Consider the following 18,893-nt stretch of genomic DNA (forward strand, 5'->3'; position numbering starts at 1 on the left):
TTAAATAGCCCTTGAGAAGAACAGGGAGGAGTGGCCCCAGCTGAGTTGCCTGAGGCAGTTGGTGGTCTTTTCAGGAGCAGACAATAGGTTTATCTTACAGGCATGTTTATTACAGCCATCCAGCAATGAATGACAGAATTTGACTTTATTTATTTATTTATTTATTAAATTTATTAATCGCCCATCTGACTGGTCACCCAGCCACTCTGGGTGATGTACAACCCACCATAAAACAATTTAAAACAATAAAATTTTACCATAATTTTTTTTTTTAAATACCCTAACCCACCCCAAATGCCTGCCTGAACAACCACGTTTTTAATGCGCGACGGAAGCTCATTAAAGAGGGGGCATGACGGAGTTCCCTAGGGAGGGAGTTCCACAGAGTGGGGGCCACCACAGAGAAGGCCCTCTCCCTCATCCCCACCAGTCTAGCTGTCCTGGCTAATGGGACAGAGAGAAGGCCATCTGAGGCTGATCTTGTTAAGCGGCCTGTCTGGTGTTGCTGGAGGCGCTCCTTAAGATAGGCTGGGCTGGAACCATATAGGGTTTTAAAGGTCAAAACCAACACCTTGAATTTGGCCCGGAAAACAACTGGTATCCAGTGCAACTCCTTCAGCACTGGAGTGATGTGATCTCGCCGGCGGCTGCCTTTAATCAGGCGAGCCGCCGCGTTCTGTACCAGCTGCAGCTTCCGAACTGTCTTCAAGGGTAACCCCACGTAGAGCGCATTACAGTAGTCTAAACAAGAGGAGACCAGGGCATGTACTACCGATGGGAGCAGATGGTCGGGAAGGAAGGGGCGCAGCCGCCGTATCAGATGGAGTTGATACAGCGCTGTCCGGCTCACAGCTGACACCTGAGCCTCCATGGACAGCTGGGAGTCCAAAATGACCCCCAGGCTGCGGACTTGGTCTTTCAAGGGTAGCCGTACCCCATTCAACACCAGGTCAACATCCCCCAGCCTCCTCTTGTCTCCCACCAAAAGTACCTCGGTCTTGTCAGGGTTGAGCTTCAGCTTATTCCTCCCCATCCAGCCACTCACCGTCTCCAGACATTTGGACAGGGATTCTACGGCCAACCTTGGTGAAGATTTGAATGAGAGGTAGAGCTGCGTGTCAAATTTATTATTTGCTCTTTCAAATTTTTTCCCCTCAGAGAATCCTTTCGGTACTGGTTTGTCTGCCACCAAATCTTACATCAATTGCAAAAGATTTGGGGGGCATTCTAGGGCACCATATCAATTCACATGAGGTTCTGCTCAGGTCTTGCCAATTGCCCTGCGCAGTGGACCCACATACCCTAGAACAGTGGCCTCCGAAGTGGGGCATATGCACCCCTGTGGGCGCACAAGACAATCCATTGGGGTACGTGAGCCACCTGATAATTGAGCAGCCTCCAGCTGCCCTGACAAGCTGCCATTATGTGCAGTGATGGTGGTGGAGGCCGCGGCAGCGGCAGCAGGATGGGAGGGGAGCTGAGAGGGAAGTTCCATGGCATTTCTCTCTCAGCTCCAGTCCTATCCTGCCTCTGCTGAGGCCACCGAAAGTAACTGCGCCAGGCTCTGCCAGGCATGGCAGAGGAAACCACAGCACTGGAGCAGCTGCCATCCTGCCAAAGGAACGTGGCAAAGAGAAGAACCCTTCCCACTCTCCTTTGGCGGAATGAAGCCGAGAAGCAAGCGTGTGCTATGACAGCTATGTCAGCCTTTAAAACCAAGTATCAAAATAAACTGAACTTAGAACCAGACGTTTGAACTGCTGTATCACAAAGTGTTAAACCAAGATTTTCAGAAATAATGAAGCATATTCAATCATATTGCTCTCACTAAAAATATTATTAATAATAATATTTTTAGTGAGAGCAAAAAGGTTTTTTGTACCATTAATAAAATACAAAATATTTTTAAAACATTGTTTATTTCATCTTTATCTCATCCTTTTAAAATTTCTATTAATTTCTATTTGGGGGGTATGTTTTATAATGTACATAATATATTAGTACAGTAGTACATGTATATAATTTATAAATAAACAAATATACATAAATTGGGGGGGTGCTTGCTCAAAAAAAATTATTGATAGGGGTGCTCAATCAAAAACGTTTGGAGACCACTGCCCTAGAACAGGGGTGGGCAGAAAGTAGATCTCCAGATGTTTTGGACTTCATATCCCAGCATTCCTGAATCCTGACCATTGGCAGGTTCTTCTGGGGACTGAAGTCCAAAACATCTGGAGACCTACCGTCTGTACACCCCTGCCCTAGAACACACCCATCACTTCGCTGTGGGTGTACATACTGAGATAAAGTTTGGTAATGATTTGCCTATCAGGAAAGCTTGTCCACCATTACCATTCTTTGAATTGAAGAACCCCTGATACGTTTCTAAGGACAATTAGGCTGACTTGGAACACAGTTTGAAAAATCACTGGATTCATCATTTTCATTTACATCAGTGTGCATATTTCCAAAGCATCCCTATAGGGGCTTTTTTGAGATATCAAGGAAGTGTGAGACGACTTACAAAGTAAAAGAAAAGCTACCGTACATGGTTAGAAGGAGGGACCATTTTAAATATTATCTGTTACATATTATCTGATGGGCATCCTATGCAGAGTGGAAATTGTGTGGAGGCTCCTCTCACTGTGCATTTTTGCTAGACGGACGTTTCCGCCTGTCTAGCTGGGGCTCTGCACAGCAGGAGGAAAGGAGGCTGGGAAGGATTCTTCTTAAGCTGGCCTCTCCAGTCCTCTCCCCTCCCCACCCACAGAACCGCCCCCTTTCCCTTCTCTCCGAGGTCACTTTTGTGACCTCAGAGAGGCAGCCAACATGTTATACAGATTATCCCAATGTATGACACCTGGGAGTCTAACTGGCTCCAACCCCCTTGCCACCATCTCGCATCTGCCTCTGCTCTCAGCTACTATTTTGAGTCTGGCTCCAATTGGTGGACCTCAGAGCTCTAACAAAAATTAAAGTAGACCCTGCAAGCCTGAAATCTGCCCACCTCTGAGGTGAAGAACAAAGATTTCCTTGACTTTTCAACAGTGCCAGGCAAGCTATTATGGAGTAACACATGAAAATTCAGCACCTGGTGCCCTCCAGATGTTTTGGAGTACAAATCCCATAATCCCTGACCATTGGCCATGATGGTTGGTGCTTATGGGATTTGTAGTCTTAAAACTCTGGAGGGCACTGGGACACCTACCCCAGAGCCTTCAGCAATGTGTGATGTATGGGCTGCCTTGGACAGCAACTTTTAGTATGAAAATTGGGCTGTTACAAACATCTCCCTTTCTTCATCTGTTGACTGGTACCTTGTTATGCATCCTGGGGTGGGGGTGGGGGTACTGTGGCTATTGTTTTGAACCTTGGCAGCTCCTGTAGCAACAGTGGTTGGAGCTAAGTTGTCACTTCTGTGTGTGCTGAATTAAAGAACAGTTGTGTTGGTGGCCTGCTAATTCTGCAGTCATTCCTTCCACCTATACAACATTTTGTGGTGACAACGGTGGGATCCTGAGTGCTATACAGGCAGCAAGGACTGTGGACTGTGAATCCATTTACACAGCTAACTGATAAGCAGTCAGCTAGACCCACTTAAGAACTTTGAGCAACTCCTGTTTCTTTGTTTTTAAGAGAATTAAAATCAAAATGGCTGCTTTTGGACATATTGAAGAGTTTGATGTTAGTCAACCTGCTTCCTGGGATTCTTATGCAAAACGGCTTTCATTCCATCTGGAAGCAAATAAGATAGCCAATGCTGAACAAAAGCGAGCTGTGCTCTTAACTGTCTGTGGGGCCACAGACATTTGCCATAATAAGATCCCTCACAGCTTCTGCCTCACCCCAGCTAAGACATTTGATGACCTTTTAGGATTACTGAAGATACGTTTCTCACCAAATATTTCAGTTATTGTGTAGAGATTTAAATTTCACAAACAAATGCAGCAACCTGGAAAGGGCATTGCCACTTATATTGCTGAACTGTATCACCTTTCTCAACACTGCAACTTTGGAGATTTTCTAGAGGATATATTGAAAGGTCGCCTTGTCTGTGGGATTTATGATGAAGCACTACAACAACGCCTCCTGTCCAAGCCAAACTTGACATTTGCAATGGCTCAAGAAAAGGCATTAGCCAGTGAGACTGCATCACTATATGTTACAGAACTGAAGAGAGATGCAGATGATGTAAATGCCATCCGGACCAAGCAGGCTGAGAACTCTGGGCAGCAAGGTCAACAGAACACAAGAAATGCACCCTCCATAAAATCTACAGATAGGCCCTGGCTTACCTATTCATGCTCAGGCTGTGGAGGACCACATCAGTGCTCTCTGTGCAGGTTCAAGGATGCTGAGTGCAGGTTTTGCAAGAAGAAGGATCACCTTGAGCGAGTCTGCCATTCTAAATCTGTCAGCACAAGGCCAGGGAACTATAACAAAGAGTCACTCCATCTAGCGTCTCATGGGGTTGATTATCCACAGGGTGATGAAACTCAACAGCTATATCACATTCAGAAGGTCTGTGGCAAGGAACCTCATGATTTTGTGTTGTATGCAACAGTATTAATCAATGGCCAGAAGTGCAAAATGGAAGTGGATTTGGGGTCTGGGGTATCCCTAATTAACAGAGACTCCTTTAAGCACATATTTTCTGGGACTCTTGCTCCAAAGTGGTCAAATCCATAATGTATTCTGCATTATTACAATGCAAAGAATGTTAATATCATTGGATGCTGCACTGTAGATGTACAGGACAGCTCCTTCCAAGGAAAGCTTCCACTTATAATTGTGGAGAGGCAGAGGAAAAACCTCTTGGGGAGAAACTGGTTCTCATCAATACGGATTAGCGTTCAAGGAATTCACGCCCTTACTACAGGTCAGCTTGCAGCAATTAAGAACATAAGAAGAGCCATGCTGGATCAGACCAAGGGTCCATCTAGTCCAGCATTCTGTTCACACAGTAGCCAACTAACTGTTGACTGAGAACCCACAAGCAGGGCATGAGCGCAACAGCACCCTCCCACCCATGTTCCCCAGCAACTGGCTCACTGCTTCTGGTACTGGAGGTAGCACATAGCCATCAGGACTAGTAGCCATTGATAGCCTTTTCATCCAGGAAATTGTTAATAATTTTCCAAGGGTATTTTATGAAGAAGTGGGGGAATACAAAGGGAAGCCAGTGTCACTCCATCTAGATCCATCTATTGCACCAATTTGCATGAAAACCAGGAGTGTGCCTTTTGCATTGTGGGAAAAAATTGAAGAAGAGCTTGAGCATCTCATCAAGCAAGGTGTGCTAGAACCAGTTACACACTCCCAGTGGGCTACACCCATTTTGCCGGCATTAAAGCCTAATGGGAAGGTGAGACTGTGTGGGGATTACAATTGCACTGTGAATAAGGCACTTAAGCAGCATCCATATCCAGTGTCTGCTATCAATCAACTCCTTTCTGTTCTTGGTGGAGGGAAGGTCTTTGCAAAACTCTGGCCCAAGCATTTCAACAGGTGGTCGTCGATGATTCTACAGCAGATGCCCAAACAATAATCACTCATCGAGGGGCATTCCAAGTAAAGCGTCTGCAATTTGAAATTTCTGTGGCCTCTAGACTGTTCCAACAATCCATGGAAACCCCACTTTCTGGAATTCCAGGTACTATATTTTGACAATGTCCTGTTAATGGGATCAACAGAAGAAGAGCTTGCTCAATGACTTCAAGAAGTCCTACATCGTTTTGACACATCCGGCATTCATGTAAAAAAGGGGAAATGTGAAATTGAAACCTCCAGTGTAACATTTTTGCGCTATTGTATTGATGCTTATGGCATTCACCCCACTAACGAAACCATATGTGCCATTCACAGTGCTCCTGCTCCAAAAACAGAGCAGGAACTTCAAGCCTTCTTGGGACTTCTCAATTTCTACCATGTGTTTCTTCCACAAAAGGCTACCATTGCTGAGCCACCGCATCGCTTGCTGGGAAAAGGGGTTCCATGGAAATGTACCAGCCAGCACGAGAATGCCAAACACATGTTGAGTTCAAATTCTGTGCTTGTACATGATGATGAAAAAAAACTGCTAATCCTTACTACTGATGCTTCTTCTTACGGGGTTGGTGTTGTGCTAAGCCACAAATTTCCAGATGGTACACAGGCAGCAATTGCTTATTATTCAAGGACTATGTCATCCATTGAAAGGAGCTTTGCACAAATTGACAGAGAAGCCTTGGCTGTTACTGCAGGAGTCAAAAAGTTCCACAACTATCTCTGTGGCCAAGCTTTTGAAATACGCACGGACCACAAGCCTCTTCTAGGAATCTTCCCTCCTGGCAAGCCTGCTCCCTGCATACTATCACCCTGCATGCAGCATTGGAGCATTCTGCTCAATGCTTATGATTATACACTTGTCTACAAGCCAGGAAAGGCAATAGCTAATGCCGATGGATTGAGTCAGGTACCATTTCAAATTCCAGATCTTTCCATGGGAAGTGACCAAGAAGCCTTGGTCAAGAATCCATATGGATTTTGCAGGACAATTTCAAGGGAAAAACTTCTTGATTGTGGTAGATTCTTACTCGAAGTGGCTTGAAATAGTCTCGGTACCATCACAAACAGCCGCAGCAACAATCACAGCACTGCACCACTTATTTGCAACCCGTGGGTTGCCTGATACTATAGCCTCAGACAATGGGTTTGCTTTTACATCTGCTGAATTTAAATCATTTGCGAACAAGAACTTTATTCCAGCTGTCACCATTGCACCTTGTCATCCCCAAGCAAATGGCCAAGCTGAACAGATGGTGCAGACAACAAAAGATGCCCTGAAGCTCATTGTGGGAGGAGACTGGCCAACACACCTTGCCAGGTTTCTCATTGCTCAACATGTTACTCCTTGTGCAACAACAGGAGTCAGTCCTGCAGAGTTACTTATGGGGTAGTGTCTAAAAACTTGCCTTGACTGTCTCCACCCAGATTTAGCTGAAAACTTACAAAGCAAACGGGAGCAAGCTCTAGATGCTGCTTTCTCAGCTCCTACTCTCCGTTCACATGCACCACAAGATCAAGCATTTGCTAGGAACTATGTGCTGGACCAAAGTGAGTTTCTTCCTCTATCATTGAAGCCACTAGACCTGTGTCATACAAGGTCCAATGTGCAGATGCGTCCGTGTGGCATCGCCATGTTGACCAGTTGAGAAGGCGTTCTGGCCAGAGTAGGTTGTCATCAGCAGAGGTAGCTGCTAAAGATCTATCTGGAACTGATGTGTTTCTCTCACTGCTGGCTGAAGCACCAGAGCCACTAAGTGATGGGAGCAATACACCTTCCTTACCTATAGCAGTTACTGAAAGGAAGTCATCTGAGCAAGCTACACCTACTAGTCGAGTGCAGAGACTGTGCCATAAAAGGGTACCTCCTTATAGAATCATAGAATAGTAGGGTTGGAAGGGGCCTACAAGACCATCGAGTCCAACCCCCTACTCAATGCAGGAATCCAAGTCAGAGCATCCCTGACAGATGGCTGTCCAGCCTTGTCTTGAATGCCTCCAGCGTGGGAGAGCCCACTACCTCCCTCGTTGGTTGGAAGACTATGATAGCTAAGTGGGGAGGAATGTTATGTATCGGGGGGGGGGGTACTGTGGCTTATTGTTTTGAACCTTGGCAGCTCCTATAACTGTGCAATGTACTCTCCATTTCTCTGTGTGCAATGCATGCTGGGATGTGTGGGCTGGCCTGGTCTAGCTGCTTCTCTGCCTGTTTGATTGGTCAAGGCAGAAGCCTTTCTTTCCCAGTGGTGTTGTCTGTGACATGTTGGGAGAAAGCTTGCCACCCAGCGAACCAGGGGCATTGCAAGGCAGCTAAAAGATTTGGGGCCCGGGCCTGTATGACATGAATCTGCATATGCTAATTTATATCTATATATGCAAATTTAGCAAGAATTACTAGGTTTTATTTAAATTTCACAGGTGGCAAAGCCAGCCAATTAATTTCTCATCCAAATAATCTCAAATAAAATAATTTCTTCACTTAATTTTCACCCTGACACAGATCATCCCAAATGGAAAACATTTGCCCCCCCACTTAATTGCCTTTCGGGGGAAGATTTTTTTGGGGGGGAGTATTGCAACATGTGGGAAAGGGAGAGTTAACCCTTTCCTCCCCAGCTGCAGTCTCCCTTGAAATCTGCCCCCGTGTGGCAATTAAGCTGAGAAACTAACCTTCGACTGATACCTATGGACACTCAGGGCTCTGTGGAATAGATACAGGGCCCTGAGAAAGAAATTTGAGGCCAGGGCCTAGCAACGCCCCCTGCAGCCAACCTGGCCCGGCTGGCAATAAGCAAGCATGGCTGTCACGTGGTCCCTGGCTCAGGAAGATGGGAACAACCAAGGGGCTCAGAGGGAATAGTCAGAACAATAGCCTGAGGAGCTGCCTCACTCTGTCTACCGACAGGCCCAGCCCACCTCAGCCATTTTCATCTGGCCAACTATGGAAATAGGAGATAGGATCGGGATGGCCCAATCTCTCAGTTTTGGTTTCTCTCAGTTCTCATTTTTCCAATTTTAAGTTTGGTTCATTCCTAACTTTGAGAGATTTCATATGAAAATTCATGAGCATTTTTGTGGACATTTCTCCAAATACTTGCATTTTTATATTTATTTTTGCCTAATATACACATTTTCGGGAAGCAGTCTTCCAAATACAATACATCTTGGACCATTATTTCCCTGAATATGTACATTTTTGTAACCTTTAAAAAAAAAATGGGAGAATACTATTCCAGATTTCGAAGGAGTAAACGTTTTGAAGCATAACCATACGTTCACATGCTGGTTTGAAAGTGTGAAATTAGGTAACTTCACATTAAAACCTCGTACCCTGGCCAAGACAACAGTGATGGTGAGAAGGAGGAGCAGTAGATTCCACAGCCTGTTTGTTCCCTGGCGGCCTGCCTGTCAAGCAAGCAGGTGGTCGCAATATGAGTTAGAATCCCAATGTGGCAAGATTCTATACTTACAGCACAATCCTATGCATGTCTACTCAGAAGTAAGCCCCAGTGACTCCCAGGTGAGTGTGTATAGAATAGTGTGTGTATATTTCTTTTATTCTGTTTATTTATTACATTTTTATACTGCCCAATAGCCAAGGCTCTCTGGGCAGTTCACAATTAAAACCATAAAATACAACATGATAAAATATAAAACTTTTAACAGTTTAAAAGTACTATGTAAAACCAAAATAAACGTTTAAAAGTATCATGTAAGACCAGCAGCAGTTATAGTCCAGGGAAAGCCTGTGTGAAAAGGTGTGCTTTCAGGAGGCGTTTAAAAGATGTCTGCCTCCCGAACTGCACGAGGGATGGTTTTCCAGAGGGTAGGTGCCGCTACAGAGAAGGCCCGCCATCGAGGGTTTTCATGGTGACATTCTGTTCGCTTTGGAACGACCAGCACGGGCTGATGATCTGAGATGTTGCCTGGGTATATATCAGGGAAGGCGGTCTGCTAGGTATCTTGGTCCCAAGTTATTTAAGGCTTTATGTGATAACATACCTTGTACATGGCTCAGTAGCTAATAGGCAGTCAGTGCAGTTCTTTCGTGCACTGGCCATTAAATCTTTATCATTTCATGGGGGAGAGCTCAACCTATAGCAATATAGCCTAAAATGCAGGGGTTGAATGGAAACCTATGCAGGTTGACAGAATCAAGCTAACTCGTCTTCATACTGAGTCAGTTTCCCCAATGATAAAAAGGGGTTATCCTCTCTCTCCCCGCCCGCGCTGGCCCTTGGAGTGTGCTTTTTACAGATTCTGACTATTGGGTTGTTCCTCCTTCTTCTCTAGCACTGCTGTGCTGATCCAATTCAGTCTCCCCTGTGGCTGCTTTTAATGTTTTTAAAAGATAGTTGTGTGTTGTGCACAAGATCTGTGCTTGGGACACATAGCTTGGAAGCAAGGAAACTCCAGTCCTAGGATGCTGGACAGAATTGGATTTAGGAGTAAGGGAAGAAATTGCCGATAATAGATGCAAAAGCCTGGATAAGCGTGATCAGATCTGGAGGAAATTTTTGGGAGCTGAGTGAGCGTGTGTTTTCTGCATTCAAACTAGTGCCGGCTCCAGGTTTTTGAGGGCCCTTGGGCAAGACTCCCTCAGTGGACGCCCCCCTCAGTGGGCCTACCTTCTCACTGCCATTGTCACCAGCTGGTATTGCTCCTCAACCTCTTTCTCACTATTGCTACCACTTGCTTGCCTGACAGGCAGAGAGCCAGGGAGCAAGTAGGCAGCGGCAGCTTCTGCTCCTCACCACCACCTCTGTTGTCTGGGCCAGAGTGAGAGGCAGATGAACAAGCAGGCTGCAGTGGTGAAGAGCAGGAGCAAGTCCAGGGGGCTCTGCTCAGTGGGCCCCTGCTGGGATGTGAGCCCTCAGCAGGTACCCGATCACGCCTGCCCTTGAAACCAGCCCTGACTCAACCCACAACCAAAGAATAATAACCAGTATGCTGCCTGTGCTTGGCCAGAGGTGGCTGTCAGAGGTAACAGGGCCTGGCCTTGGCCTTTTGGCAAATTACTGTAGATTTCAGAGCTCAACTTTGGCAGGCTTTTATAGTTGTCAGGCCAGTGTCTTTTGCCAGCCCATTTCCCAACCTGGGTTGATGCCAGGCAGCTTGCGCATGTAAGGGCGCCCTTCTGCCTGAGCCATGCAACACCCTGGTGTAGTCTTGTTCATGCTGGCGCCCTCCAATAGTGTGGGACTACCAGTTCCATCATGCTGGCTGGGGCTGATGGGAGTTGTAGTCCAAGAGAGCGCCCAGTTGGGAAAGCCTGGCCTAGTGAGGATTTGCCCATCAGCTGGGCTTCTGACACTGAACCACATAGCAAATGGGATAACTGGTAGAAAGGACACAATCGTTTTTCATCCTTCATAGAAGCTGGAGTAAGGAGAACAGGCTGCTGAATCTCTCCTTCACTCTTGCTGCCAGCAGCCATGCCTGCAGGAGAAAATGAGGTGGGAAGCGGGGTGGTGGGCTCTCCCACACTGGAGGCATTCAAGACGAGGCTGGACAGCCATCTGTTAGGGATGCTCTGACTTGGATTCCTGTATTGAGCAGGGGGTTGGTCTCAATGGCCTTGTAGGCCCCTTCCAACCCTATGATTCTATGATGAGAAAGAGGATGTGGAACAGCAGCAGCTGGTGACAAGGGTGGTGTGGTGAGAAGGCTCTCACTGAGGGAGGGGGGGCATTGAGTGTGTCTTGCCCAAGAGGCCTCCAAAACCTGGAACTGGCACTGGGTAGGGCGCTGTTTTACAGGGCAAGCAGTATGACCCAGCAGGGCTGTTTCATTCTTACAGGCCTGCTTGTTTTGTAAATGAACCACTGCACGTCCCTGGGGACTTGTGGCTCTCACAAACATGCTTTGCAGCTGGAGCGGATGGATGTGTGGGCACAGCTCTAACAGCCAGGACCTAAGGCTGAAACAAAGATATGCCCTGGCACAACCCAAACTGGGTTGTGGCAAATTGCTACAAAATGGGAGGCTGTGCATGTGTGTTGGGGGGTGGGGGTGTTGTTAAGCACAGCTGGGCAGGCTGGAGAAAAGAGCTGAACCCTTCCATCAGTTATGTTTGGCGCCCTGAATCCCCCTCCCTCCTTTTAGCTGTTTAGTGCCCCACTGGGAGAAAACCAGTGGGGGGGGTAAAGTGCGTTTAGGGGGCAAGCATCCCCCCCACCATGTGTCCATCCTGCACCTTACATTTCCCCCTCCACTCCTTCGATTTTTCTGGTTCAAATCCTGGAGTTCATTTTGTACATTTTAATAACTGTTCTATACTATATAATACTGTTTTAAAATCTGGTTTATAAGCTACTCTGAGAGTCCTTTGAGACTGGAAGTATCACAAATAAATAAAGTTTGTAAATGATGGCCCTGTTCTCACATAATAACAACCAAGGTTTATTTTTTTAAATGCTGGGTTGCCATGAACAAGGGAGTGTGCTAGGTCATGCTGCTTAATCTCTCCTGCTGCAAGCAAGAGTGGTTAAACATGCCATGACATGCAAACCAGGAACTCTGGTTTATCTCTCCCCCGACAAGCCAGAGTTGGAATCCAGGGTTTAATTTCAGATTACAGCTCTGTTATGTTAATGGAGAGATAAATCGGATTCCAAGTTCAGATGTCTAGCTAGACAGGATTGTTTAACAGCTCCCGATCAGACAGTGTGCATCAGCACACTTGCTTGTTCGTAATAACTGGGTTTTTTTTAACTGTCTTATTGTGACATGTGAACTGGGCCAATATATAATTATGCTTCTCACTTTTGTGAGTGGTGAGAGACATTCCAGGGCTGCTGTGCTTACCTAGGGCATCTCTACACCAGCCTAAAACCCTGCATTTAAAACGGGGCTTTCTGCTTCCATTTTAAATGTGGGATCACGACTCCCTTTTTCATGTGCTTCCTTTCCCCCCACCCCATTCCCCCTCCTTCTCCCCGTATCTGAGTCTTCCATTATCTTCCATTGATCTCGCTCCTCTTCTTGCCGCTTTTACTCTTTTCACGGAGGAAATGGAAGCGGAACACAATGGTGTAATTCGATAGCTCATTATCTGCGACCTATTTAAAAACGGAACAAAGGGCATTTAGTGCAGGAGACACCTTGAATGATTGCAGCATCATGTAAAGAGCCCGCAAACTTCCGTGAAGGAGCAATCTCAATTGCAGGATAGAACCTCAGTATGAAGGAGTCCCGGAAGAGGTACTGAAGGCTTATTGGAATTTTGTGGTGTTTTGTTGATTCACAAATATACAGGTTTAGCATAAGTGGAGACACACAACTTAAACACTCCAACAGGCAGTCAAAGTTTACTGTTCCCACATCAGTTTTCCAGGGAGACCACCAGCACCCCAAGATGCCTAACAGGGTCCAAAAACTCAGCTCCCTGTGCCTCTTTTTCCTCACAGCGTGCTTCCAGATGAAGCTATTATTCACAGAATTTTACATGGGGTCCAGACATTGTCATCCTTAATGTGTAGCCCTCCCATGTTTTCCCACCACTTCTTCCATCTTTTTTTTTTTTTAAACCAGAAAAAAATCCATCAGTGACGAAAAGACAGAATAGCTACACAATGCCTTTTGACTGGTAGCGGTAGGAGCCTTCCGTCTGGAAGCAGCCTCAGTCTCAAACTGCAGTCTGTCTCACACACAGACCCTGGGATTATTTCATCCTTTGCTGGGAGAGGGGGACAAATCTGCCATCTTGTCTGATCAGTTCTTATCCAGAACATTCAACAGTCTCAAAATTATCCTGGATAAGAAGCAATTGGCTAACTATTTAGTTCTGAGGGCAAGGTATTGCCTAGTTTACCTCACAAAGGATATGCTGGGTCAACCTGGCCAGCCCATCAGACCAATTTTAACTCTCTCCTATCCAACCCCCCTTCCTCGTCTCCCCAGATATCAATGTTGGCACAATAGGGTTGAGAATGCATTTTGTGTCGCTCTTGCGTCCGCTAGCCATTACTCTGACAAGAAGGGTAGTGAACTCTTGCAGGGAAAAAATGGAACTTCAGAAAACGTAAACATCTCATTTCTGCAAAAACAAAATGTTTGCTAATCCCTTGCCTTTGAGACAGACTGGAACTGTCACATCCAGTTAGAACATGGAGCTGAATACATGCTGTATTCAGCAACTAAGTTACACAAAGAACTCCCTTGGCCACCATCAAGAGACACTTGGTCATCACATCCAATTTGCCAAGGATCTGACTGGATGTTTTTGCATATGAGGGCAAGGAATTAAAATGCTTTGTTTAGCAATGGTGGTGATAGGTAACAAGTAACTTAGGGGCTTAGGGGAGGGGGCTAACAAACCATTAATGGAACTGTTTGATTACGGTAAATGACATGCAGGGCTGGCTGACCCATAAATCAGAGTGGGGCACTCACATCAGACGGCAGAACAGTGAATTGCACCACTCCCTCCTGCCCCCCAAGAAGGGCCCACCACCACCGCCTCTGCTCGCTGCTTTTAGTGGGTGCTCTGAAGAGCCCTGCCATTTACTTCAGTGAGAGAGCAGCTGGTGGGGTTCTCTAGAGCAGCCACCCACCCTCTGTTTGCCTCATCGTGTGGAGAGCCACACAGCTGAAAGAAGTGGCTGCAACGGTCTTGTGAGAACTTGCCAGTGTTTTGAGATCCAGAGGAGGCAAACAGAGGGTGGGTGGCACCAAAGGCAAGGCGGACAGGAGACAGGGGGGTGCAATGCAGTGGGAAGGGATACTGTGCAGCAGCAGCACATGTTCTCTCCCTCCTCAGGGGGTGAGAGATCTGGCACTGAACTGATGACATGTTATATAATGGGGGCAGCTGGGAATTTGGTGATGTTTGCTAACTAAATGTTATTTTGATATGGGTGCTTAAGGCCAAAGCAGTTGCTTTAGTTTAGTTTCATTTTTAGTAGTCGTCTTCTGCTCAATAGTTCTGCTTTGCTCAGGCAGAAATTAGAGGAAGCCCTGTCTTGGTTCTAATAAAGTTTTCAAGCCCTATTTTATTGGGTGTTCAGGGAATTATTACGGTAGGTGTTGGATCAGAGCCAGTTTTGCAAGCTCAATAAACACACTGGGGTGCTTCCAGATGAGGCTTTTATAGTGCCATCACCCTGCCCCATTCACAAAATTTTACAGGAGGTCCAAACGACGTAGTCATCCACTCAAACCCTCCCATATTTTCCCACGACATCTTCCATCTTTTTTTCTTACTGCAGAGAATCCATTAAGGATTAAAAAGATAGAATAGGTGCACAAGACCTTCTGCCTGGTAGCGCTAGGAGCTCTCTGTCCGGAAGTACCCCAAGTATAAGAGACTCTGAACTTAGTTCATCTTTGAAGTCTGCACCCCAGAGACTGGTAGAAAAGTTATGCTGTGCAGATGTTTACGGAGCATCTAATAAAGGGAGTGGCCACCCCGATCCACAGTCTTGGCGCCCAAGATTTTAAGATTTTAGATTTTTACAACTAGGTGTCTCAGCCCATCTAGTTGACTTACCTTTGGGAGGTGGGGGGCTTGGCTGGAGAGACCATAGGATTCTGTGTGTGCCGGCCTCTCCCCACCAACCAGGATGCCCCCTTCTCTCCCTCTCTTAGTCTCTAATGATGTCACAGTTGCGACTTTGGAAAAGAAGCTTTTAAAACAGTTAATAGTTAAATGTTGTGCTGGGGCTGTAGAGCAGGGAGGGAAGCACACTATGTCCTCTGCCTCCCATGGCTCGCTGGGAGTCTGCACTTCCTGCTCCCAGAAAGAACATCACAGCAAGGGGAGGATAAGCGTAGCTTCAGGGAGCTTTGTTTTGCCCCTTCCTACCAGAAAGAATCTTCAGCTCCAACAGGACGGCAGAGCTGAAGGGAAGGTCCCTCTGGTCCCATCCATCGACCAGGGGACTAAGTGCTGTTGAGGTATGTGCGTGCGTATTGTTCGAATCTATAGTATGCTGCCTTGAGGATCATTCAATCGAAAAGTGGGGTATCAATCTTCTAAATAAATCCAAACTAAAGAAATAAATTTACATGCCACCTTTCTATTGGAAAACACTCAGGGTATCTCACAGTTAGGAAGTTTAAATGTTTCTAAGAAGCAGAAACAGTTTAAAACAGAAAATAAAACAACTCTTAAAATAGCCACAAAAGGGAAAGCATCAGGAGCTTACCAGCAGCAGCAATTAAATATGGCCAAATACCATCTTACAGATTTGAGTATTTGAGAGCTTTCTCGAGGAGGACAATGTGTAGTCTCTGCTAGCTCCAGGTTTCTGAGCGCCCTTGGGCATGACACTCTCAATGGGCCCCCTGCCACAAGGAACTTACCATCTTAAGTTGGTAAGTACCATCTTACTTACTCAGCTTACCCTTCATTGTCACCAGTTACCACTTGCCTGCTTGACAGGCAGAGATCCAGCGAGCAAACAGGCAGTGGTGTCTAATGTTCCTCCTTCTCACCACCACCATTGTCTGGGCCAGAATGAGAGGTGGATGAACAAGCCATTTGCAATGGTGAAGAAGAGCAACTCCCGGGGGCTCTTGTCACTGGGCTCCTGCTGGGGTGTGGACTTTTGGCGGTGCCCAACCATGCTTACCCTTGACACCAGCCCTTTCCATAGTCTAGGCCTGGACTATGTTGAAAAACCAACAAGGTTTCAGTTGTTGAGCTCAGCCCAGCTCCTAGATGGGGTCGTATGGAAGGAGGTGGCCTTGAGCTATCCTAGTCCTAGTCTAGTTAGTTTGGGACCAACATCTTGAAATGTGCCTAAAAGCAAATTGGTAACCAGTGTGGCTGAAAGCAATGCATTTTGAGCATCTCACCCTGGGCAACAACCTCTGTGCTGCATTCTGAACAAACTAAAGCTTGTGAGCCCCTTTCAAAGGCAGCCCTACATAGAGATCATTGTGACAATAATCTAAGCAGGACATAACAGGGCATGAATGATTGTGACCTGGTCCAATCACCCTCCTGGTTTTGGTAATTATATAGACACTACAGTGATTAGAGCATTGGACCTAGACTGGGGGGAGACTTGGGCCCTGTTTCCACAACAACGGAAGAAGGGAGGAGTGGCTCACCTGCAATTTTGTAGGAGCCGCTTTTGGTCCGGGCAACACTCCATGAGGGTGTACATTGCACCATTCTAAGTGGCGTCACATAACTTGCTTCTGGGTAGGGTGGGGTGGTGGTAGAGTGAATGTCATCTGAGTGGCAGGGGCTGCTCAACCAATACGATAAGCTTCCCCCACCCCACCCGCCCGCCCGCGCGCCCGCCCGCCCCAGGATCTGTAAGGAAGGTACAAAGTAGTTACTTCCCCTTGTGCACATTTGTAAGACAAGCCTCCCAACAAATCCCAAGCCTCATTGAACACAATGGGTGTTACTTCTGAGTAGACACACATGCTTGTGCCTGAGAAAGGCAGGTGGGGAGAACACAGGGATGGGAAACCAGCCCCTTTTCTAACCAAACTGATACTGCTTGCACAGGATCTCTATAAAGAAGGGTCAAAGTAGTTATTTCCTAAGGCAATAAAGCAAACAACAGAGAATCGGAGCCTCAAGATCGCGCTTCACAGCACTTAGGGAATTGGGCTTTAAACTGTGCCATTTCAGCTGAGAGGGAGCTCTGTAATACTGATGTGGGCAGTCAGAAGGCGAGCCTCATTCAGCATAATGGGAGTTACTTCTGAGTAGATACTAACTGGTTTGTGCAGGGACAGGAAACACATAGGAAACACCCCTTGACCCGGGTCATGCTGAAAGGCACACCCCAGGCAGGGGTAGCAGACCCAAGGACAATACGGGGGTTGGGGCACACAGCAACTATACGGGTGTCAAGGGCTCCTTGGAGGCCTCTCTCAGTCTAATCCAGTAGCCAAGTCCAGACACAGACAAAGGGATTCCTTTCAAAGCTTTATTCTTCTTTTACAACTTAACAACTCTACAGGTAGCAACTAGATCTGAGCAGCAGAGTACCTATGCCCTAAGTTGGAACAGTTGGTCCCCGTTTGAAAGGGAATTACTGGCAGACCCCTGAACGTAAGGACTAGGGAGAGTCCCTCCCCTTTTCCCTTGGATCCTCTGGGCGCAGCCGTTGTTTGCTGCCAACCGGGCACTACACCTCCTTTCTGCGCCCTCCATTTGGTGCCGCTCTCTGCGTCGGCGTCGCGCGTCCACCAAGTCTGCTATCCGCGCTCTGTCACTCCCTGGACTGCTATCTAAGCTAGGAATGCTGGTGGGAGGAATCTCCGTCAGCTGTTGGCCCTGGGAAAGAGGAGCGCACTCCTCTCCCAGGAGCGACTGCTCTTCCTCAGAATCAGAACTACTCTGGAATTCTATGGGCTCAGTGTCCACCCTGACAACGGGGGAGAATCCGGCTTGAGGAAAACAATCAAGCAGTCTCAGGAAATCTGTTTTTTCCCTGATAAGCTCCAAGGTGGCTGCTGGATGGCCATGACATCATGTATCCCATACGACCTCCACACACAGCCACTCATGGAAACAGGCCCCTGGTTTCGAATCCCTACTTAGCATGGAGCTCACCGGGTGCCCTTAGGCCAGCCATTATTTTTCAGCTTAACCTACCTCACATGATGCTAAAGATGGCGGTAATCTCCAACATACACTACCCCTGAGCTCCTTGGAGGAAATGTGCTGGTATGCCTCTTTTGGGGATGGAGGAGACCGCTTCAGCATGAGAGTGTTTGAAGAGCAGCACATGGGCAGGCAGAAGACAACTGCAGCTTGACCCAGCTGGCCTCACTTATTAGTCAGCCTCTGCATAAAAGACAAGCCTCAAACCCAGTTCAGGTGCTGGAAGCAATTGTTGATGCTCATCCATAGCAGAAAACATTCCTGCCAGCTCCTGGATCTAGCTCTGATTAAACCCAGAATGACTCCAACTATTTTTCAGCATGTCCCTATATCTGGTTTTATTTTCCTTGGCTTTGGACCGATACTCTTGGCTTCTTGACCTTGGGCTATTTAATGACTAACACTAACTGCTTCTTATAGCAACTTGAGGAATTTATGACATGTGGGATGTACATGTGAAAAATAAACCAATAGTTAAGTCAGGATAGGATACCAGATACTAGAATTTATCATCATCTAATTACCTCGCACCTATTTTTAGCTAAGATCAGACAGGTGGGCTGTATCTCAATCTTTTGTGTGTAGTTTGTATTGTGTAAGTAAGAGAGTGAACACCTTTCAGACCTTTTTGATGCAACAGGGATAGGTGGAATCATAAGAACATAAGCAGAGCCATGCTGGATCAACCCAAGGGTCCATCTAGTCCAGCATTCTGTTCACACAGTGGCCAACCAGCTGCCCATGGGAAACCCACAAGCAGAACATGACTTCAAAA

This window comes from Heloderma suspectum, chromosome 6 (assembly GCF_057233095.1).
Source record: "Heloderma suspectum isolate Gila_16-S chromosome 6, 16-S_ref, whole genome shotgun sequence".
NCBI classification, from domain to species: domain Eukaryota; kingdom Metazoa; phylum Chordata; class Lepidosauria; order Squamata; family Helodermatidae; genus Heloderma; species Heloderma suspectum.